This window comes from Peromyscus eremicus, chromosome 1, assembly GCF_949786415.1.
Source record: "Peromyscus eremicus chromosome 1, PerEre_H2_v1, whole genome shotgun sequence".
Lineage (NCBI taxonomy): Eukaryota > Metazoa > Chordata > Mammalia > Rodentia > Cricetidae > Peromyscus > Peromyscus eremicus.
In genome coordinates this window covers 183,176,628-183,201,635 of record NC_081416.1, presented here as the reverse complement: position 1 = coordinate 183,201,635, position 25,008 = coordinate 183,176,628, and the positions used below count along the sequence as shown (strand labels likewise).

Here is a 25,008-nt window from a genome sequence, read left to right as displayed (position 1 = left end):
CAAAACAATTGATAGTCTCTAGTCTACAGAGCATCTTGTCTGCTATAGTGACTTGGGAAGACCTGCCATGCATCGTTTTGGACCCTTTTCCCTTTCGTCTACTATGGCATCATCTGGTTTAACACGTTTGTATCGTCATAAATGGCTTTCTCAAAAGAAGTTTCAAGGTTCACATTAACGGCCAAATCCAACAAGAGAATTTCACAACTAGGGACGCGTTCTATGATCTTGGATGAAGTCATACTGCCTGTGGCTGGAGAAGATCATAAAAAATATTTTTCATCCATCTTGTGATTGTTGATGTGGGGCATCAGATTCAAAGCCTGAGGGAAGAAATTATTGGATAATTCCACAGGGGAGTGAAGAGTCTTGTCAGGAAGAACTTGGGATGATTCAAGGGATAGTTCCAGTCACCAATAAAATTCTAAACAAACATGCACACACATATGAGCTGTGCACATCCACACTGGATGCTTGGAGTTCATGCTGTGATGCTCATGTGTGACCAGATACTTTGTTAATATGCTGTTCTCTTGGATTTTTATCTCTTGCTTTCTGCAGATTCCTATTCTTGTGTGCTTCTACTACAGCAGTGAGTGCTTAGTCAGAATGAATTACCGATTAATTGGTAAAGGAAATGTGATGATTACTGGGTTTTTCCCTGCATATGCTCTCCATCCACTCAACAAAACAATTGATTGGCGGATGACTAAATTTAACAGCGATATTATGGTTGAGTATGTCTTTTTTTCCATTTATTCATTATCTAAATTTGGCATTCATATGTCTTGGGGGAAGTATGGATTCCAACATCATTATTTCTCTCTTCCATTCCTAGATCTCTTCTGTGGTGCTGTCTTCTTAGTGACTCATCTTGTGCTTTCAAGGGAGAAATGGGAATTTGGGTTTTATTCATTTTCTTTTCTACAGTAGACACTGGGAATATCCCCCATATTCTCAGCTAAGCCCTTAACTCCTCAGGATTTGGATGTTTTCAATATTAGCTCTACTGTAGCTAGATTAGATAATAGAAGGATGATAGAGTATTTGATGGGATTCTAGAAGTCTAGCTGTGCTCCTGTGAGAAGAAATGAATGCCACTGAAGTTAGTGACCAGCAATTTCATTGTGTGTGAGTGACAAGTGTTATCTGTATTTGCTGCTGAAGATTTGGGAGCAGGGATGTCATAAATAGATATTCGGACCAACTTTCTGCTTTAGAAATGCCTTCATCTGTCTCAGATTCTTTTATGTGACCTCTAATATTTGTATTATCTGATAACTTAGATATTTACCTGTTTGCGCCATGAAAATACAGTGTGTATTTGTTCATTGTTATGAATGTGTTTCTGTGTGCCCCTTAATTGTGATGGGGCCTCTGAGGACTGCTTCTACTTATTCTCATAGATGCAAGATTAAGACATAGTGTCAAGCAAGTCTAACTGAGTATCTTAGGTCCTGCTAAAGAGAAACAATCATGTGTGTTAGGGTTGAAAAGAAGTCAAGCATGTTTTATCCCAGACTGACATGCTCATAGCTGTGGGTAAACACACAATAAGTGTCTGAAAATGAGAAGTGCAGCTTGCTCTCAAGTCTGAACTCAACAAAGGCAACATGGAAATACATATTCAAGAGTTAGGGTGGATGCAATGGGTGGAAAATCACCTAAAATAAACATAAAACTGAGGATGGATAATTGTCAGTATGGCAATACTGTGTCTGCTAAGCTGTGGCTGTGGAGAAAGTAATCAGTTCAGCAATGGAAGAGGAAAAATGTTCAAGCATGGAATGTCATTTTACATAAAGGATATAGTAAAAGATTAATTCTGAGATTGATACAATGAAGTCAGCAGGGGAACTTTAAAAATTAGCATCTAGATAAAATATTCTGTGGATGAGTCTACTGGCTCCAGGGATCATTGCTTACTTCAAGTAAAGTTAAGAAGCTCTATGGTCTACCAGACATTTGACTTTGTATACAGGAAGGAGATGCATCTGCTTTACAGCAGATTGTGTCCCTGTTCTTCCCTGTTCCTCCTCTTCTTCTCTGCTCTCCAATCTCAGCAGCTCAGGCACCACTGTGCCTAAGCCTAAGTCCCTCTTCAGCTTATACAGCAGCAAACCCATGCCTGCAAAGGGACTGTAATAATGTGAGTTTTCTGTGGCTGGGTTGTCTAATATGTAAATAAAGAGAGTATTGTGTAAGTTTGATTTAATATCCTCTGATGTAAAAAATAAAACTAAAATAAACTTGCAATTATAAAAGCTACAAAAACCAATATGTTTGATTTAGATAACTCATTTTCAAATTATGCTTTCATAGAGAGTGAGGCATATGCAACTATATACACTGCAAGAATCACAACTATTTTCATGCTTTTAATAAACTTTTTGCACAGGTGTGGGAAAGTATGTATGTTATTAGAAAAGTGTATTGTTCTGTCCTTCTCCAGTTAAATTTCCTCATGTTCTAATGGTAGCCCTATATTTATCTACATTGCCATAACTACAAAAGATCATGAGAAATAGAAAATTATTTTCTATTTCACTAGTTTTTGTGTGGACTAATTATCTAACTGGATTTTACTTTCTTGTTTAAAGATGGTAAATATAAATTTGATATATACAGAATAATGTCTAATAGGCACAAAACAAGTCTACCATCTGATTGAAGCAGATTAATCTATATAAGCACATGTTGATGCACACTATAGAATCTTTTATGCATGGTGGTTAATTTTCCTGCAAAGTAATAATGACAGACATTTTCTCTAACTGTGTATGAGTGTGCTTTTCTTTAACATTAACTTCGAAATACAGCTGACTTAGTATGTCCACGCTGCATTGCATCAGTTATGTGTGCATTTATGTACTAATAACTTGAAACAATTCATATACTAGATGAATATGAAAAGTCAGATTTTAAGATTTTTTTTTCTAGTTTACTGTGGATATTCACCATTTTTCAGTCTTTTCCAAATTGAAGGACATAAATATCTGATTACAGATTATTTGAAAATATTTTAGAATGTAAGGTTTATTTTAAAAATTTACAGTATTTCATTCTGAAGGTGTGAAAAAGAAAGAACTTTTAATTGTACAAAGTTTATCTTTTTTTAATTAAGGAATTTTTAATTCATTTTACATACCAACCACAGATTCCCCTCTTTTCCTTCAGCCTTCCATCTCCCTACCTACGCCCCATTCCCTCCTCCAACAAGGTAAGACCTCCTATAGGAATACAGCAGAGCCTGGTACATTCAGTAGAAGCAGGTCCAAGAACCTCTCCCGCATCAAGACTGTGCAAGGTGTCCCACCATAGGTAGTATGCTCCAAAAAGCCAGCTCATGCACCAGGAATGGATCCTGATCCTATTGCCAATTGGCCTGTTAAGCAGATCAAGCTATACAACTGTCTAGCTTATGCAGAGAGTCTAGTCCAGTACCATGGAGGCTTCACAGTTGTTGGTCTAAAGTTCATGAGTTCCCTCTAGTTTTGTTTGTTTGTCTCTGTAGGTTTCCCTATCATGATCTTGATGCTCCTTGCTCATAGAATCCCTCTTCTCTTTTCAAAGGGACTCCTGGGACTCAGCTTGTTGCTTGGCTCTGTATCTGCATCTGCTTCCATCAGTTACTGGATGAAGGCTCTGTGATGACAGCTAGGGTATTCACTGTCTGTTTATCTTTTATTCTTGTTCATCTTTGGTCATGAGTCCCTAATCTAAAATAACAAGGGAAAAAACTATACTACAGCATTTTCCTTTCATAATAATTCAGACTTTCAATGACTGGGTTTTCTCTGAAAATAAAAAGATTAGGTGAATATCAAGTTGTACACTGAGTTACCTTCATCCATTTTATTCAGAAGAATGAATATTTAATGAATCTCTTTTGCTATAGAGTGCAAATGATATGAGGTTGGAAACACTTAGCAACCCACACAGGATGTTGATCCTTTCTTGATTTTCCTACTGACCAATCTGTGAATTCTCACACCATTCTCATACTTTTAAAAATATTGATATTTATCAATTATCAAAACTATATTTTTCAGTAATGGCACACCCTTTCTGTTTAATGCTCAATTATTTGCGCTGATTTCTTTAAGCTTTGAATTTCCGTAGTTCTCAGTAATATTATACAAGCTCATAAAAATTGAAGCAAATTTTGAATATATTTATCATCATGACATCAATATCTATTTATGGGGTAGAGGATGATAATTCATCATATGTAAAAATGTACAATGATTAAATTATGGAGTTTAATATGTCCTCCTTTCAACTTTAATCATAATAATTATATGTTTTCTGGCAAACCATGAACCATGTGCTCTCCAAGCCAAGTATGTTGCTGGATATTGTGGTGGTGCACACCTATAATCTGAGCATTTGTTTGGCATAGACAGGTTTTCAAGGCAGGCTTGGACTATATAGAATGTTTAAGAAAACCCAAAGGAATATTTATATATTTAATAAGAGCATTCCTTTAGAAAAATCTTTCTTGATACTCTTAAGTGCAAGAAATAGTTTGTAAGTAGACCAAATAAAACAACACAGTTTCTGAGTACCTTTTAATAAAAAATTATATTTAATAATTTTGGGGGAGAATACAAAATCCTATGTAGTTGCCCACAGTGTATTTGTATCTTGGTTTCCATGACAACAAAATGCCAAGGTCCACTTCTGTGTGCTCACAGTGGAACAGAGAAACATTATCCCATTTTTTGCATTGATGTGTACATAATGCATAGAAACATAAAGGAGTCCTTATTTACATCATCTGAGCTCTATAGAATTTTTAAAGCTTTTAAACAAATATGTTTTGTGTTGAAACTGTCTTCTCAAGATTTTGAGCATCATAGCCCATTGGTTTGTATAAAATAAAGTTTCTGGGCCAGAATACCCATATTTTGAGGGCATTTTGAAAGTATTGTTTCATGTGGGTGTGTTATTGAAGGCTGCTATATGCATAGTGGACAAACAGTAATTTCTCTAAACTCATCAGCTATCTAAAGGTTTAGAAATTCACTAGGTGTGTTCAGTATAAAGATGGAGTTGACTTATGATGTTCTTTGACTATTTATGTTTTTTTGTTCTGTATTACTTGTCTGCTTCTGAAATTGGGGAATTGAAGTCACTCACCATCTCTGTTTTAGAGTTGATCTGTGCTTTTGAATCTAATAGTGTTTCATTAAGGTATTTGGGGACTCCTATGTTTAATGTTAAACTGTAATGCCCTGTTGTTAGATTTTTTTCTTTAATGAGTAGAAAGTATGCTTCACTATTTCTTCTGAGTAGGATTTGTTTGATGCCTTAGTTGTCACACCTTAAGAGTTATGCATGCTAAGTTTTTACTTGCATTTGCTTGGGATTCTTTTTCCATCCTTTAACTCTAATTGAGGTCTATCATGGTTGTGAATTGTGTTTCTTGGAGACAGAAAAAACCTGGGTATTGTTTTCTGATTGAATCTATTTGTGCTGTCCATGAGATCATAAATATTAAGAGTTATTATTGGATAGTATGTATTACTTCCTGTCATTTGTTGTTGTTGTTATTTTTTTTTTGTTTTTTCGAGACAGGGTTTCTCTGTGTACCTTTGTGCCTTTCCTGGAACTCACTTGGTATCCCAGGCTGGCCTCGAACTCACAGAGATCTGCCTGGCTCTGCCTCCCGAGTGCTTGGATTAAAGGCATGCACCACCACCACCCGGCTTGTTGTTGTTATTTTTAATTGTTCTATTAGATGTGTATTATTCACTTTTCTGGAATTGTTAATTGTTCCCAGCCATCTCGGATATATTTAACCTTTTCCTCAGATCTAACTGTTCCTTCCTGTTTAATTGGTTTAGTGGTGATAATTTCCTTCAAGCTCTTTTATTATGAAAAATTTACCATTCCCTATAACTATAACTATAAAACTATAACTATCTAATCTTCAACACCCTCAGAAACCCAAGTAGGAAATAATATTACCTAGTTAAACAGGAAGTGCAAACAAGAGACTTCCAAAAAATGTGAGTTGGCAGAAACAGCCAGCTACCTGGACAGTCACCCGAGGCTTCTCTGCAACATTGGGGCATCATCTTCAGCCTACAGGCTTAGCATATCTCACAGACTCATTTGTAGGATGTACACAAGGCCAGCAGCTGGACCTCACATTTGGTGCAAGTATTCCATGTACCAGATAAACCTGAATTCCATCAGTGTCCTGTCATGATTCCAGATTATAAATTCTGGAAATTGATGGTGGTTTTGGAATTTGGCTGCCCATTCTTCTCAGACTGTGGGTAGCTTCATCTTGGCATCCCATTCTTCTCAGCTTGTGGGTGGTTTCATCTCCTTTATTAAATACCTATCTACCATTGAGAGGTTAGACTCCCTCAGCCTAGTTACTCCTTCAAGGGTAACTGTTTCAGCTGCTGTTCCACGGCACACCAGAAGCCGTCGGTCCATTGCCTGTTCAGCTACCTTTGAAGAAAGGGGTACTGTACCTTTTACAGATTGCAAAGCCACTTCAGCGATAGTGTCGTATTGTCCTGGCCTCAGATGACACCTGTTGCCAAAGCTGCAACCATACAGGATTGGTAGTCCTTTGTTTTGTGTCTTGTTTGTCAAATTTGGACAGCATACTGTTAGCAGTCAATGTTGTTGGACCCCAAAGTTTAGGGGCTCAAGTGGGCGCCCCAAGAACCCAGATTCCAGTCCAGTTGATGCAACAGCACGAGGATTTATTAAGCTTCTATATAGAAGGGCTCCTCTGCTCCCAAGAGCAAGAGTCGCATCTTACTGCAGCCCCATAAGGGCTTTTAAAGGAAAAACCCACAAGATTACAATTCCCATACAATTTCATGGCCTGATCACAGGGTGATCACAGAGGGGGTACAGTTATGTAAACCTCAAGGGGGGTATCAGGGCAGGAGTGGAGCTTACACAAGTCACGGTGGTCCTTCCTGGAACACCTGCAACTATCCCAGTCACAGTAGAGCACATCTCTTAACAGAAATCTTTTTACATTGTTATATTGTTACAGGGGTGATTGAGTAGTGGCTGAGTCAGGTTGCCCTGGGAACTAGATTTTTAGTTTCTCATTTCCTGGTGCTTGAAGTTTCTCTCTTCCTGAGGCTTGGCGGTGTAAGCCTGAAGGGCTAGGGTCTTTCAAATGTGAGGCAACTTCCTTGCCCAGTGGCTAAATTTTGCCACAGTGAAAGTTAACTCCATTTGCAGTTTCTTCAATGTCCATATCTTCTCTGAAGTAGATAGGTCCTGCCAGGAGCCGACATGTCTCATAGTCATAAAGAAAGAAAAAAATCTATGTTATTAAAACATTTTAAATGCCATATTCTGTAGATCTCTGAAGGGTTTGAAGATGACTTGTCTATCTGAAATATATCTCTGCTTAACCTTGAAAACATATCTAGTATGAATACAAGTTTGATTGTAATGTCTAACTTCTAACTTTCATTTCTTTATATCCTAACAGTTAGTAATAATAACATTCAAGGATTAGCAGTTTCCATTACATTGTTAAAAGAACTGTATAGGTACAACATCCTGAACAAGATTAGAAATATATGTACAGCATTTTCTAACAATATTAATCTCAAATTTGTATCAATATACATAATTTGTATACAATATACAAAAATCCAAGGCAATGTAAACTACTTAAAACTAGTTGAACAGCCTGGACAGGAGTGGGGGTAGTGAAGGGCGAGGGTCGAGGGAAAGAGAGCTTGGGTGAGTGGGAGATCCCAGCTGGATCAAAAACAGAGAGGGAGAACAAGGAATAGGAGACCATGGTAAATGAAGACCACATGAGAATAGGAAGAAACAAAGTGCTAGAGAGGCCCACAGAAATCCACAAAGATACCCCCACAACAGACTGCTGGCAATGGTCGAGAGACAATCCGAACTGACCTACTCTGGTGATGGGATGGCCAAACACCCTAATTGTCGTGCTAGAAACCTCATCCAACTACTGAGGGATCTGGAGGCAGAGATCCATGACTAGGCCCCAGGTGGATCTCTGGGAGTCCAATTAGCGAGAATGAGGAGGGTTTATATGAGAGAGAATTGTTGAGACCAAGGTCGGATAAAGCACAGAGACAAATAGCCAAACAAACGGAAACACATGAAATATGAACCAATGGCTGAGGGGTCACCAACTGGATCAGGCCCTCTGAGTGGGTGAGACAGTTGATTGGCCTGATCTGTTTGGGAGGCATCCAGGCAGTGGGACCGGGTCCTGTGCTCATTGCATGAGTTGGCTGTTTGAAACCTGGGGCCTATGCAGGGTCCCTTGGCTCAGCATGGGAGGAGGGGACTGGACCTACCTGGACTGAGTCCACCAGGTTGATCTCAGTCTGTGGGGAAGGCTTTGCCCTGGAGGAGATTGGAATGGGGGGCGGGCTGGGGGGAAGGTGAGGGGGGCGGGAGGGGGGAGAACAAGGGAATCTGTGGCTGATATGTAGAACTGAATTGTATTGCAAAATAAAAATTAAAAAAAAAAGACAGATTAAAAAAAAAGAGTGTAACTCTTGTAGAAAAAAAAATAGTTGTTGCTTTCAAAAAATAGATTCAATAATCTAACTTTTCATCTATATCATATCTATATCCTCTCTTTTTTCTTTTCAGAGTAGATTTAATAATCCTCATCTTATCTACAGCCTCTTTTTTTCAAACAAGACCCTTAAATATAATCTTTTGTTTAGACTCTTTTCCTGACCATTAACCATAACAACTTGTAACCAACCATCCGAAATCATGACAATTATCCCAAACCTGAAACCCACTGAAAGTCCAAAAACCACCTACCCCTCCTTTTGGGAATGTGGGTGTCATGTTCTTAAAATTGCTTCCTGCTGTTGGTGGGAGGAGCCATCTTTAGGGGATCCTGAAAAGAAAAATTTCAGGTTAGTTGTCAAGTCCTGAGAGAGGTAGCTGTGCTTCACACAACAGGTGAAGATAGCTCTTATGTGCAGACACCTAAGATCCTAGGATGCTGCTGTCAGCCCAGCAGTGCCACCGTTCTGACTCCTCATGCTGACTCCTTGGTGACCTCCCAGCCAGAGCAGTCAAAAGGCTGCAGGGGACCAGGTGGCCACTTTGCAGCCTCTGAGGCTGCTGCTGCTGCTGCCGCCTACCCTCAGCCCAGCCCCATTGTCATCAGCCAGCACCAGGAGCCATGGGTCGCTTGGGCATGAGGCACATCCACCTTGCAGCGTGCTTCAGGGGCAGGGGCATTCATGCTCTGCTCAGGGGCCAGATGTAGTTGGAAGTTTTCCTGTGTTCTCTACGGCAGTTGGAACAAATCTCTCCAACTCAGTCCCCCAAGTAAATACAGGCTTATACTAATTATAACTGCTTGGCTACTAGCTTAGGCTTATCACTGACTAGCTCTTACACTTAATTAACGCATAATTCTTTTTTTTTTTTTGGTTTTTCGAGACAGGGTTTCTCTGTGTAGCTTTGTGCCTCTCCTGGAACTCACTTGGTAGCCCAGGCTGGCCTCGAACTCACAGAGATCCGCCTGGCTCTGCCTCCCGAGTGCTGGGATTAAAGGCGGGCGCCACCACCACCCAGCCAGCCATAATTCTTATTTAGGTTTAACCACATGGCTTGGTACCTTTTCTCAGCTCTGCCTTGACATCTTGCTTCCGCTGTGTCTGGCTGGTGACTCCTGACTCTGCCCTTCTTCTTCACAGAGTTCTTTGTCTTCTTGCCCTGCTTATACTTCCTGTCTGGCTACTAGCCAATCAGAGCCTGGTGGGGGATGGTGGTAGTTTGGCCTGCCTGCAGGAGACCTGCCAACCGTCTTGAAACTGGGACTGCAATGGTGGTGGTGTGGACACACAGGGTTGTGCCCCTGGGTCCAAAGCCTAGAGGTTGGGGTGATGATCTATGAGAACAAAGACTTACCTCTTAGTCCAATTGGTGCTGGTGGACTCTGTCTTAGGGAACAGCTGCAGCCTTGGAGGGTTAGGGGGGCTTGTAGGTTACAGGATCTGGTGGGGGTTGGTGGTAGTCCAGCCTGTCCACAAGAGACTTGCCTGCAGGCCTGAAACTGGGGCTGCCATGGATGGTGGTGTGTGGGTGCAGTGTTGTGCCCCTAGGCTCAAAGCCTACAGGCTTGGCTATGAGGACAAAGACTTACTTCTTAGTCCAATTGGTGCTGGCAGACTCTGTCTCAGGGCTACAAGCTCAGTAGTAGATGGGGGAAAAATAAAAGCTCAATGGTGTTTTTTGGAGGTTAATTTTTTCAACCTTATTGTCTTTCATGTGGGTATTATAGTTTCTGACTTTTTTATAGTCATTCAACTTTATTAGACCAGGAGGTGTTTTAGATAGGCAAAGTAACACAGATTCACAGAGTTAAACAACTGCAACATAAACAAAATAAAATACCTTAAAATAATAGTCTACAATATTTCCCCTTTTCTCTAAATAAAAAGAAAGGTTTTAACTCTAACACAGTATAACTACGTACAACAAAAACTTATCAAGTAAGAATTACATTTACAATATTCAGTCCATGTACATTTAGCAAATTCAGAAAAAGCACTCCACCATTCATCCATCTTAGTGACTCCAAAGATTTATACATAATCTACTTTCTATCATAATTCAGGAAAACTGCAACTGTAACTATCTAGTCTTCAACTCCATCAAAGACCCCTGAAAGACATAATATTATTTACGTAAACAAAAGTGCATTGCAAACAACTTCCAAAAACTATGGAAATGACAGAGACCTCTTACTGCCTGGACAGTCACCCAAAGTTCTTCTGCAACATTGGGGGCATCCATCTTCAGCCTACAGGCCTAGAGTACCAGGCAGACTTTTCAGTGAAGCAGGAAATTTGAAGGACTGAGTTTCTGATGTTTTGTTTTTATGGTTTTCTGTGTATTAACACATGTTTGTGTGTCTCTGCCTCCCTAGGTATTCTTTTTTCTTTGGTGCTTATTCTTCTGTTTGTTTGGTATGATACTGTCTTGTTTATTTTTTTATTTTATAATTTAATTTAAATTTACATATCAGCCATGGATCCCCATGTCCTCCCCCCTCACGTTGCTCCCCCCCCGCCTTACCCCTAGCCCACTCCCCATTCCCTTCTCCTCCAGGACAAAGACTCCCCTGAGGATTCAGCTCAACCTGGGAGATTCAGTCCAGGCAGGTCCAGTCCCTTCCTCCCAGGTCAAGCCAAGTGTCCCTGCATAAGCCCCAGTTTCCAAACAGCCAGCTCATGCACTGAGGACAGGTCCCGGTCCCACTGCCTGGTTGCCTCCAAAACAGATCAAGGTAATCAACTGTCTCACTTATCCAGAGGGCCTGATCCAGTTGGGGGCTCCTCAACTATTGTTTCATAGTTCATGTGTTTCCATTCATTTGGCTATTTGTCCCTGTGCTTTTTCCAATCTTGGTCTCAACAATTCTCATTCATACAATCCCTCCTCTTTCTCACCAGTTGGACTCCTGGAGCTCCACCTGGGGCCTGGCCATGGATCTCTGCATCTGCTTCCATCAGTTATTGGATGAGAGTTCTATCACAACAGTTAGGGTGTTTGGCCATCCTATCACCAGAGTAGGTCAGTTCAGGCTTTCTCTTAACCATTGCCAGTAGTCTATTGTGGAGGTATCTTTGTGGATTTCTGGGGACCTCTCTAGCACTTTGCTTCTTCCTATTCCCATGGGGTCTTCATTTATCATGGTCTCTTTTTCCTTGTTCTCCCTCTCTGTTCTTGATCCAACTGGGATCTTCCGCTCCCCTAAGCTCTCTTTCCCTCGACCCTTGCCCTTCATTCCTCCACTCACATCCAGGTTGCTCATGTAGATCTCATCCATTTCTCTGTCATTGGGCAATCCATGTGTCTTTCTTAGGGTCCTATTTTCTAAGTGGCCTCCCAGGATTTGTGAGTAGCAGTCTAGTCATCCTTTGTTTCACATTTAGTATCCTCCTATGAGTGAGTACATACCATGTTTGTCTTTCTGAGTCTGGGTTACCTCACTCAGGATGATTTTTTCTAGATCCATCTGTTTGCCTGCAAACCTCATGATGTCATTGTTTTTCTCTGCTGAGTAGTATTCCATTGTGTATATGTACCACATTTTATTTATCTATTCTTCAGTTGAAGGGCATCTAGGTTGTTTCCAGGTTCTGGCTATGACAAACAATGCTGATATGAACATAGCTGAGCAAGTGCTCTTGTGGTATGATTGAGCATTCCTTGGCTATATGCCCAAGATTGGTATAGCTGGGTCTTAGGGGAGATTGATTCCCAATTTTCTAAGAAAGCGCCACATTGATTTCCAAAGTGGCTGTACAAGCTCATATTCCCACCAGCAGTGAAGGAGAGTTCCCCTAGCTCCACATCCTCTCCAGCATAAGGTGTCTTCAGTGTTTTTGATCTTAGCCATTCTGACAGGTGTAAGGTGGTCTCTCAGAGTCGTTTTGATTTGCATTTCCCTGATTATTAGGGATGTTGAGCAATTCCTTAAATGTCTTTCAGCCATTTGAGATTCCTCTGTTGAGAATTCTCTGTTTAGTTCTATAGCCCATTTCCTAATTGGACTGTTGGGCATTTTGATGTCTAATTTCTTGAGTTCTTTATATATTCTGAATATCAGCCCTCTGTCAGATGTGGGGTTGGTGAAGACCTTTTCCCATTCTGTAGGCTGTCTCTTTGTCTTGTTGACCATGCTCTTTGCTCTACAAAAGCTTCTCAGTTTCAAGAGGTCCCTTTGAATGATTGTTTATCTCAGTGTCTGTGCTACTGGTATTATATTTAGGAAGTGATCTCCTATGCCAATGCATTCAAGACTACTTTCGTCTTTCTCTTCTATCAGGTTCAGAGTAACTGGATTTATGTTGAGGTCTTTGATCCATTTGAACTTAAGTTTTGTGTACGGTGACAGATATGAATCTATTTGAAGCCTTCTATACGTTGACATTCAGTTATGCCAGCACCATTTTTTGAAGATGCTTTCTTTTTTCCATTGTACAGTTTTGGCTTCTTTGTCAAAAATTGTATGTTCATAGGTGTGCGGAATTCTGTCAGGGTCTTCAATTCAATTCTATTGGTCCACATGTCAGTTTTTTATGCCAGTACCAAGCTATTTTTATTACTGTAGCTCTATAGTAGAACTTGAAGTCAGGGATCATGATGACTCCAGAGGTTGTTTTATTGTACAGGATTCTTTTGGCTATCCTAGGTTTTTTGTTTTTTCAAATGAAGTTGAGTATTATTCTTTCCAGGTCTGTGAAGAATTGTGCTGGTATTTTGATGGAGATTGCATTGAATCTGTAGGTTGCTTTCGGTAAGATTGCCATTTTTACTATGTTAATCCTACCTATCCATGAGCATGGGAGATCTTTCCATTTCTGACATCTTCTTCAATTTCTTTTTTTCAGGGACTTAGAGTTCTTGTCATATAGGTCCTTCACTTGCATAGTTAGAGTTACCCCAAGGTATTTTACATCATTTGTGGCTATTATAAAGGGTGATGTATCTCTGATTTCCTTCTCAGCCTGTTTGTCAATTGTATATAGGAGGACTACTGATTTTTTTGAGTTGATCTTGTATCTGCTATGTTGCTGAAGGTACTTATAAGCTGTATTAGTTCCTTGGTTGAATTTTTGGGGTCACTCATGTATACTATCATGTTATCTGCAAATAGGGAAGGCTTGACTTTTTCCTTTCCAATTTGTATCCCCTTAATCTCCTTATGTTGTCTTATTGCTCTGGCTAGAACTTCAAGTACTATATTGAATAAGTATGGGGAGAGCAGACAGCCTTGCCTCGTTCTTGATTTTAGTGGAATTGCTTTGAGTTTCTCTCCATTTAATTTGATGTTGGCTGTTGGCTTGCTGTAAATTGCCTTTATTATGTTTAGGTATGTTCCCTGTATTCCTGATCACTCCAAGACCTTTATCCTGAAGGGATCTTGGATTTTGTCAAATGCTTTTTCTTCATCTAGTGTGATGATCATGTGGTTTTTTTCTTTGAGATTGTTTATATGGTGTATTACATTGATGGACTTTTCTATGTTGAACTACCCTTGCATTCCCGGAATGAATCCTACTTGATCATGGTGGATAATTGTTTTGATGTGTTCTTGGAGTCTGTTTGCCAGTATTTTATTGAGTATTTTTGCATCAATGTTCATGAGGGAGATCGGTCTGTAGTTCTCTTTCTTTGTTGTATCCTTGTTTGGTTTAGGAATCAGGGTAATTGTAGCCTCATAGAAGGAGTTTGGTAATGTTCTTTCTGTTTCTATTGTGTGGAACAATTTAGAGAGTATTGGTATTAACTCTTCTTTGAAGATCTGGTAGAATTCTGCACTGAAACCATCTGGTCCTGGGCTTTTTTTGGTTGGGAGAATTTTAATGACTGATTCTATTTCCTTAGGGGTTATTGGACTATTTAAATAGTTTATCTGGTCTTGATTTAACTTAGTTATATGGTACCTATCCAGAAAGTGATCCATTTCTTTTAGATTTTCCAGTTTTGTGGAGTAGATGTTTTTGAAGTATGACCTGATGATTCTCTGGATTTCCTCATTGTCTGTTGTTATGTCCCCCTTTTCATTGCTGATTTTTTAAATTTGGATGCTCTCTCTCTGTCTTTTGGTTAGTTTGGATAAGGGCTTGTCTCTCTTGTTGATTTTCTCAAAGAACCAACTCTTTGTTTCATTAATTTTTTGTATTGTTCTCTTTGTTTCTATTTTATTGATTTCAGCTCTCAATTTGATAATTTCATGGCATCTATTCTTCCCGGGAGACTTTGCTTCTTCTCATTCTAGAGCTTTCAGGTGTGCTGATAAGTCACTTGTGTGAGATTTCTCCAACTTCTGTATGTGGGCATTTAGTGCTATGAATTTCGCTCTTAGCACTGCTTTCATAGTGTCCCATAAGTTTGGGTATGTGGTGTCTTCATTTTCGTTGATCTTTAGGAAGTCTTTAATTTCTTTCTTTATTTCTTCCTTAACCCATTGATGATTCAGTTGAGAGTTATTCAGTTTCCATGAGATTTTAGACTTTCTGTAGTTTTTGTTGTTGAAATCTAAGTTTAAAACATGGTGTTCTGATAGAATGCAGGAGGTTATTCCATTTTTTTGTATCTATTGAGATTTGCTTTGTGGCCAAGTATGTGGTCGATTTTAGAGAACGTTCCATGGGGTGCTGAGAAGAAGGTATATTCTTTTTTATTAGGATAGAATGTTCCGTAGATATCGATTAAGTCCATTTGAGTCATAACATCAATTAAGTCCTTTATTTCTCGGTTAAGTTTCATTTTGGGAGATCTGTCCAGTGGTAAAAGTGGGGTGTTGAAGTCTCCCACTATTAATGTGTGGGGTTTTATATGTGATTTAAGCTTTATAATGTTTCTTTTACATATGTGAGTGCCCTTGTGTTTGGGGCATAAATATTCAGAACTGAAACTTCATCTTGGTGGATCTTTCCTGTGATGAGTATGTAATGCCTTTCTTGATCTCTTTTGATTGATTTTAGTTTGAAATCTATTTTGGTGGATATTAGGATGGCTACACCTGCTTGCTTCTTAAGACCATTTGATTAGAAAGTCTTTTCCCAGCCTTTTATTCTTAGGTAGTGTCTATCTTTGAATTTGAGGTGTGTTTCTTGTATGCAACAGAAAGATGGGTCCTACTTTCATATCCATTCTGTTAGCCTGTGTCTTTCTATAGGTGAATTAAGTCCATTGATATTAAAGGATATTAATGACCAGTGATTGTTCATTCTTGTTATTTTTTGATGGTAGTATGTGTGTACTTCTCTTCTTTAGGGTTTACTGCTGTGGTGTTATCTATTGCCTGTGTTTTCGAGGGTGTATCTGACTTCCTTAGGTTGGAATTTTCCTTCTAGTGCTTTCTGTAGGGCTGGGTTTGTGGATAAGTATTGTTTAAATCTGGCTTTGTCTCGGAATGTCTTGTTCACTCCCTCTATAATGATTGAAAGTTTGCTGGGTATATTAGTCTAGGCTGGCATCCATGGTCTCTTAGTGTCAGCATTACATCTGTCCAGGTCCTTCTGGCTTTCAAAGTCTCTATTGAGAAATTGGGTGTTATTCTGATGGGTTTGCTTTTATAAGTCACTTTTAGACTATATGAAAATACAAGGTATGGAATGAAAGAAGGGTTCACCACTTGTGTGTCATGGATGAACTGAAGACTGCCTGTTCATTTTTAAAATATTATTTTCAGGTCCTTTGCTTACCAAAGGAGGCCCAATTTACTCAAATGTTTTGAGAACTGTTTAAATAAAGGCAAAGAGAAAACTTACTAATGCAAAAAGAAGTCATTTGGCCTTTTTCCTTTGCTGCTCTTAATATTCTTTCTTTGTTCTGTACATTTTGTTGTTTAATTATTATGTGGCAAGGGGACTTTTTTGGGGGGTTTAGTCTGTTTGGTGTTCTATAGGCGTCTTGTCTCTTCATAGGCATTTCCTTCTTTAAGTTGGGAAAGTTTTCTTCTATGATCTTGTTTAATATATTTTCTGTGCCTGTGAGTTGGTATTCTTCTGCTTCCTCTATCCTTGTTATTCATAGGTTTGGTCTTTTCAAGGTGTCCCAAATTTCTTGGACATTTTGGTTCATGACTTTGTTGGCTTTAGTGTTTTCTTTGACTGGTGAATCTATTTCTTCTACTGTATCTTCAGCATGAGAGATCCTCTCTTCCATCTCTTGCATTCTGTTTGTTATACTTACATCTTAAGTTCCTGTTTGTTTACTCAGATTTTTTATTTCCAGCATTCCCTCTGTTTGTGTCTTCTTCATTTTTTTCTACTTCTCTTTTCAGGTCTTGGACTGTTTCCCTCATCTGTTTCATTGCTTTTTCATGATTTTCTTTCAGGAATTTATTGTTTTCTTCTGCTTTATATGTCTTTTCCTCTAGTTTTTTATAGCATTCTTCCCATTTTTTGTTTGTCTCTTCCTCAATTTCATTTTTGATTTCTTCTTTATAAGTCTCTAGCATCTCCATGATTGTTATTCATAAAGTTGCTTTCTTCTGCTTCTTCCATTTTGTGATGTTCAGGTCTTGCTGTTGGAGGAGGGCTAGGTTCTGGTGATGCTGTATTGCTGTTTATTTTGTTGTACTTCTGCCTTGATGTCTGCCCATCTCCTTGTGGTTTCGTTTTTGATATTACCAGCGCTCTTGGTCCAGACAGAGCTGGCAGATTCAGGAAACCTCTCTCTGGTCCAGATGGGAGTTCCGGGCCAGATGGGAGGTGGGGGGCTGGTCTCTGGGTCTCAAGAAGTGGCTGGGTGTGGGGGCAGGGCATGGAAATTGCAGGGTCTATGGGGGGGTCTTGGAGAAGGGAACCTTGGGGGGGTCCCGCCCATTGGCCAGAACCTGGGGCCAAGTTGGGTGGGTCTTCCCTGGAATGGCTGGTGCCCAGGGATGGGACCTAGGGGCAGGCCTTCCTGGGTATGATCCCAGGCACTCACCTCCGGTCCAGATGGGAGGTCAGGGCTGGATGGGAGCTGGGGGCTGGTCTCTGAGTCTCAGGAAGTGGCTGGGGTCTCGGGCAGATGGGTATGGGGGCAGGGCATGGAGATTGCAGGGTCTGCTGGGGGTCTTGGAAAAGGGGCACCTTCCCATGGGGCTGCTGGATGGCCAGAAACTGTGACCAAGTTGGGCAGATCTTCCCCGAAATGGCTGGTGCCCAGTGATGGGACCTAGGGCAGGGCTTGTTTATTTTTATTTTAACTTATTATTATTTTTTAGATGCCTGCTTTTCTTCTAATGAAAGAGAAAAAAGGGTGTGAATGTGGGAAGGACTTGGGAGGTGTTGGTAGAGGGAAAACTGTAATTAGAATATAGTGTATAAAAAATCTATTTTCAATAATAGAAAAAGAAACAATACTCCTATTCTAATTCTAGAAAATGCTGGGAAGATACTTAAACATAGATTTCTAGAAACAGAATCATTCAAACTGTAAAAGGCATTGCACTAAACTTACACATATGTCATGTGTTGTGGTATATGAGTCTTCATCCTAAATATTGTTCTACTGTCTCTGCAGGTTTAAGTTGAGTAACTACCAATGTGTTTTGGCCATGATGTTTGCCATTGAGGAGATCAACAGCGATCCCTATATTTTACCTAATATATCCCTGGGATTTGTTGTCCAGAATGTCCTTGATGGTCAAAGACAAACTCTGGCCAATCTTATTGGTACATTTTCAGGCCCTGGTTATGCCACCCCTAACTACAGATGTGCAAGAGAGGGCATGTCAGCTGCTGTACTTACAGGACCATCATGGGCAATATCAGAATACATAGGGACACTGCTGGATCTTTACAAATATCCACAGGTGAGAGAGGGTGCTGGGATAGGAAATGATGTCAGCTTTACTTGGTGATATTTTAGGTGACTGTGAGGAAAAACAAGGAAACTTAAATCACTCTGAATGGGTAGGGAAATGATGCAGACAGTTGGTGATGCATCTATACTTCTCTAGCTTAGAATGGAGAGAAGGGAAAGGGTGGAGTAGTGACAGCACACTATTGAACCTCTGAATATTTTCTGGACTTTTTTAGAAAACTCATAGGAAGGCAGGTTTGACCTTCAAGGCAGCCTTGCCCTACAGGCTTCAAACCATTGCTGTAGAATGGAGTTGATTTTCATGACAGTCATGAAAGAAAATGTTCTTTCTTCTGATTATTTTTCTCTACAGCTTACTTTTGGGCCTTTTGATACTACCCTGAATGAAGAAAAACAATTTTCTTCCCTGTACCAGGTGGCCCCCAAAGACACATCTCTAACACTTGGCATTGTGTCTTTGATGCTTCATTTCCACTGGAACTGGGTTGGGCTGTTCATCATAGATGATCACAAAGGTGCCCAGATTCTGTCAGATTTGAGAAGTGAGATGGAGAAAAATGGAGTCTGCACAGCATTTGTGGAAATGATCGTAGCCACCAGGGGTTCATTTCTGACCACATCCTGGAAAAATCAGGTGCAGATCCTGGAATCATCAGCAAATGTGATTATTATTTATGGGGACACTGATTCTCTACTGAACTTAATAGTAAATATTAAGAAGATATTACTCACATGGAAAGTCTGGGTCCTGAACTCACACTGGGATTATACCCAATTTGATAACTATTTACTGTTAGATTCATTGCATGGGGCCCTTATTTTTTCACACCATAAGGAGGAGATGATTAATTTTACAGATTTTATTCAGACAGCCAATCCTTACAAGTATCCACAAGACATTATTCTTCATGTATTATGGCACTCATTCTTCAATTGCTCATTTTTGAGGAAAGATTATAAAATTGTGGATAACTGTCTGCCTAATGCCTCCCTGGGATTCTTGCCAGGGAACATATTTGACATGGCTATGAGTGAAGAGAGTTACCATGTGTACAATGCAGTGTATGCTGTGGCCTACAGTCTACATGAGATGACTCTCAATCAAGTACAATTTCAAACTCGTGGAAAAGGAAAAGAGATGGTATTCTTCCCATGACAGGTAATGGTGCTGTTGTATGTTATAACATCAGCAACACCAGACACTAAGAGTTATAAATGTAATCAAACTAGACAATATGTATTTTAGATTATTTTGTGAAAAATCTACAAGACAGACTGTGCAAGGAGGAATCTCTTTTTAATCAATATACAGTTGTATAACAAAGGGTCATACACTATTTCTAGGATAAAATTTTCAACATAAAACATCCATTTATGCCAGAGATTTCACACAACAGAAAAGTCAGAGACAGAGAATTGTCTCAACGTATATGAGAACTTCTAAGATGCTTATGTTATGTAATTATCACTCATTAAATCACCCATTTTACGTAGTAAAACTCTAAATATTTTCAAAACTTAATTGAGTATGACTGTATTTTCAAACAAGGGGACAGTTTTCTTCCATGTACACTCATAGTTTAGGAGTGCTTGGTTCTAAGTTTTCTAATAAAATGAGTGGAATGTTTTAGAATCATAATGATGTTTCCATTATACTTGATTTTTATTTGTTTGATGTGATTGGTACCTATATTAAAGGTGCTTTTCACAACAGGTATTAAAATCAAGAGATGTTCCCTGATTCTGCCTCTGTTGTACTTCTCTGGCTATTATGTAAGCATGCATCTCTTTTAGCTTCACCTATTCCTAAGGAAAACACAATTCATCGGTCATGCTGGAGACCACGTGGTTCTGGATCAGAAAAGGCAATCACAGGTAGAATATGACATTCTCAATTTTTGGAATTTCCCAAAAGGTCTTGAGATAAAAGCAGAAGTAGGAACATTTTCTCCAAATGCTCCAGAGGGCCAGAAATTGTCCTTATCTTCTCACATGATACAGTGGGCCACAGGATTAATAGAGGTGGGTTTCATCTTACTTCAGTATTTTGATCTGTATGTAAATTTCAAAAACTATAAATCTGTGTGCTATGACCCTTCATTGCTCACACAGGGCCCATTTATAGACACATAATGAAAACCAATATAAAAAATTGTCCTCATACCTAATTTCACTGGATGAACTATTTATTTTTTCAATCTGCTTATTTATTTAATGTCATAAATATAGTATCTGATTCATGATTATTTCTCTCATTGTCATGAGTCACTTGACATATTTATTTTGATCCCATCTTGGAAGGTTTCAGTCAGTGATCAGTTGGTCTTTTCCTTTTAGACCCCTGTCAATGTAAAAGAGCATGATTTGAATGTGTAGATGTATTAGTTGTTGATTTTGCTGTTGCAAAAAAATACTTCCTGACAAAGAATATAGGAAGATTTTTCTTGGCTTACCGTTTGAGGGTATATTCAGTCACTTCAGGAAGCCATGTTTTTAGGGGATAGAGATAGCTATTCAGATTGTATCAACAGTCAGGGTGCAGGGACAGATGAACTCTACTGTTCACCTTTTTCTTTTTTTCATTCATTCAGAGACCAGGGCCAATAAATCAGGGCCACCCATATTAGAGAGGATTTTTCACCACAAGTAACCTAATGAAGAAAAGCTTTCACAATAGTTCTCATAGATTGGTTTCCACAGTGGTTCTAAGACCTATCAAGTTGACAAGATGAACCATTACATGAAAGAAAAATGTATATGCCTTTGTATCCAGGAGTCAAGAGACAGTAGGTTTGTAGTCTCACCAAGACATGCTACTAAGGACCTAAATTTTTATCTCGATATTTTTGCCTTATTATCTTTCAACAATTTTCCAACAAAGTTGTGTTATTGGGGCCAAGTGTTGACCAGTTGGGCCTTTGAATGACTCATCTTACTAGTAGAAACAATTCAAATATTTACATTTAGAGACAATAAAAACAAATTAATGGTTACATATTTTAAAACACTCTACCTGTTATAGAATCCAAAAAATCCTGAATATTTGTGACCATTCATTTTATTATTCTAAGATTCCTCAGTCTGTATGCAGTGAAAGCTGTGATCCCGGATTCAGGAAAACTCACCAGGAGGGTAGAGCTGCCTGTTGCTTTGACTGTACCCCTTGCCCAGAGAATGAAATTTCCAATGAGACAGGTAAATGCCAATCATTTCATGATAGATAGATAGATACATAGATAGATAGACAGGAAATAAAAACTAAATCCATTGCATTACTCAGGCTCCTTCAGAGTATGAGGACATTGAGAGTATCATGGACTTTATAAATATAGGTACATTTGGGATACATATAAGAGAACATCATTGTAAGATAAGGATTTCAAAGCACATTCTCTCTATCACATTGAAGTCTCATGCCCTCTTAAGAATGGCGATGTATTGATGAAGAGGCAATGACAGAGTGAAATTAGGTTCATGTGATGTATATCAGTGCTCTAATGACTTACAAAACAGATACAATAGTGTCACTAAGGTGAGAATACCATATGAGTAACAACAGAGAAAGCACTGGGGCTGTTTAATTTCTGTCAGCATGAAGCAGAAGGCAAATTGAGTTTAAGAATATTCTCTAGAAAATCCTTCTGTATTTGTATCTGAAACAAAGCAAGATGGTTCAGATAACATTTCAATGCTCTGGAGCAGGGAAGTAAGTGTCTTAGGATAAAAGAGAGTATGCACTCATGAGCACCTGCATTTCTGCCAGATGTGGATCAGTGTGTGAAGTGTCCAGAAACTCACTATGCAAATACAAAGAAGAGCTACTGCCTACAGAAAAGGGTGACATTTCTGGCCTATGATGACCCCTTAGGGAAGACACTCACCTTCATGTCCCTGGGCTTCTCCTCACTCACAGTTGTTGTTCTTGGGGTGTTTCTGAAGCACAGAAACACTCCCATTGTCAAGGCCAATAACCAGGATCTCAGTTACACCCTGCTCATCACTCTGACCCTCTGTTTTCTCTGTCCCTTGCTTTACATTGGCCATCCTAGCACAGTCACCTGTATCCTGCCGCAGAACACATTTGGACTTCTGTTCACTGTGACTCTTTCCACTGTGCTGGCCAAAACTCTCACTGTACTTATAGCCTTCAAGATCACTGCTCCAGGGAGAATGAGGAGGTGGCTGCTGATAGCAAGGGCCCCTAATTTCATCATTCCCATCTGCACCCTGCTGCAAGTTGTTCTTTCTGGAATCTGGCTGGCAACCTCTCCTCCATTTATTGACAAAGATGTTCATTCAGAACATGGGCACATCATCATCATTTGCAACAAAGGCTCAGCTATTGCCTTCTACTGCATCCTGGGATACCTGGGAACACTGGCTCTAGGGAGTTACCTTATAGCTTTTTTGTCCAGGAATCTGCCTGACACATTCAATGAAGCCAAGTTCCTGGCTTTCAGCATGCTGGTGTTCTGCAGTGTCTGGGTCAGCTTCCTCCCTGTCTACCACAGCACCAAGGGGAAGGTCATGGTGGCTATGGAAGTCCTTTCTATCTTGGCTTCCAATGCATCACTCTTAGGCATCATCTTTGCCCCCAAGTGCTACATCATATTATTAAGACCAGAAAGGAACTCACTTCACCACATTAGGAAGAAAACATATGCTAGGAGGAAATAACTTGAAACCTATCTACTGCGTTTTTAAATTAAAGAGTTTTGAAGCATGGTTGTTCTTCACTATCTGAACACTCACATATGAAGTTATAATTTGGTATTTGATCCTGTTATTTCTTTAGGTGATCATATTAGACTACATTAATTCTGTAGCCATCTTTTTGTCACATTGAAATACAAGCGGCATGTTGAGTCGTCCTCTTGCATTCACTATTGCTTTTGTGTTTTGGTTTCATTTGGTGATGAAATCTAAATTTGTGAATTCTTCCACTTGGATCATTCACGTATTTTATTAATTTGACAACAGGATTCCAAAAAATATTTACTCTATCAGTTGTGGTTGCTCACTATCATATTTAAGTCATGTATGTAAATATTCTTCAACATTTTGTTTTGACATTCAATACAGCAAATTTGTGTCAATGTAATGTTTTGTTTCTGAAGCCATTAAGACCTTTCAGCAATTTATCGGGCTTTCTTATGGTATATGATTATATTCCAAAGAAATCTAAATTCTTTACATGCTATTAAAACTTCATGATTCTACTATACCAGATTACTACATACTAACTTAGGACCTCATTTTATAACCCAACTACAAACATCAACCAGAACAGCCAATTTGCAGTCAATGTGTGGAGGCACTCTTTGAATTATGGTGATGTATATAAAATGTGCAGCTATAACTACTCTCACTTTGTTTTCATTTCTTGTTTTGACTCTAAATATTTAAGCAGTCTTTATCTCCTCCCTACTCCACTGATCATCACCTTTTATTAAATTGGTGCATATTCCTTCAACTCACATCATGGACTTGGAAAGACTTTCAATCCAGAAGGGCATTATCAGCCACAAAAGTGGAGGCTTCTCTGTACCTAGGACTTCAGATGAAATCAGCAGAAGATCCTGTGCCCCAGTGCCTGTCTGTGTATTGGGTGTATGTGAACCAAGGTGTTCGCATCATGTTTGAGAAAGTCAGACCAGTCAGGAAGACTAGCTCAAGAAGTTTAAATTAGAAGCCATAAAGGCAAGGAATAAATCATTTAGGGTCCCCATAAGTGTGTGCTATTATTGCCTTACCTGTCTCTAAAGGCCCAGGACTCTTCCCATGATGCACTCCCATCATTCATAGGGAATCTGACTTTTTATCTTCAAAACTCAGCTACCTGGTCCCTTCAAATAGTAGCTTATAGATGTTCTAAACTGTCTCATGAGGGTCATGGCCGCTAGTTAAGCTTCCTTATCATAGAAGTTGCCACACATATGAACCCAGACAGTGAGGATTCTGCAGAAAGTCCAGTGCTGGCAGTCCTCAGCTGGCACTGTCTGGTCACCAGATGTTCTGCACTCCAGATCTTCCACTTAGAAGGTGCAACTCATCAGAGCAGTCACACCTGTTACTGGCTAGAAGGATCATGGCCCTGGGGAACGTGAGTAGGGTGGTATCAGTACATAGACCTTTATATTCACCCACATAAGACCCCCCTCAATTGGATATATGGAGAACTGAAAATGTTGCAGACACCACTCACCAGGTTGAAGTGATCCAGATAGGATTCAGATGTGTTCCAAAGCCCCTTTCAAAACTCATGTGACTTCATTACCCTCTTCCTTCCTGGTCTCTGTATGTACTCCTGGATAAACACACTTGTCAACATTCACAGCAGGACCAGCAAATGAGAGAGATCACAAGACACTTGTTTTTCTGTTTCTGGTTTTATTTATTTGGTGCAATTTTTTTGAATCCATCTAATTTCCTGTAGACATCAAAATTTCATTTTTCTTAAAATTGAATGACTTTCCACTGTGCATGTGTGTCATGTTTTCATTGTCCATTCTCATGCTAATGAAGATCTAGGCTGATTTTAATTTCTAGCTATTGGGAATAGAGGAGAATGATGAGGATGTGTAAGTCTCTCTGTGGAATTATACAGAGTCCATGAGGTACATGTGAAGATGTCATTTCAATTATGTGGAAGTTTTATCTTTA

At 39.4% G+C, this 25,008-nt stretch overlaps 1 pseudogene; it reads left to right on the top strand.

The window, feature by feature from the left end:
• Positions 1–522: 522 nt before the first annotated feature.
• LOC131902630 (vomeronasal type-2 receptor 116-like) lies at positions 523–23,022 on the top strand (annotated as a pseudogene).
• Positions 23,023–25,008: the final 1,986 nt, after the last annotated feature.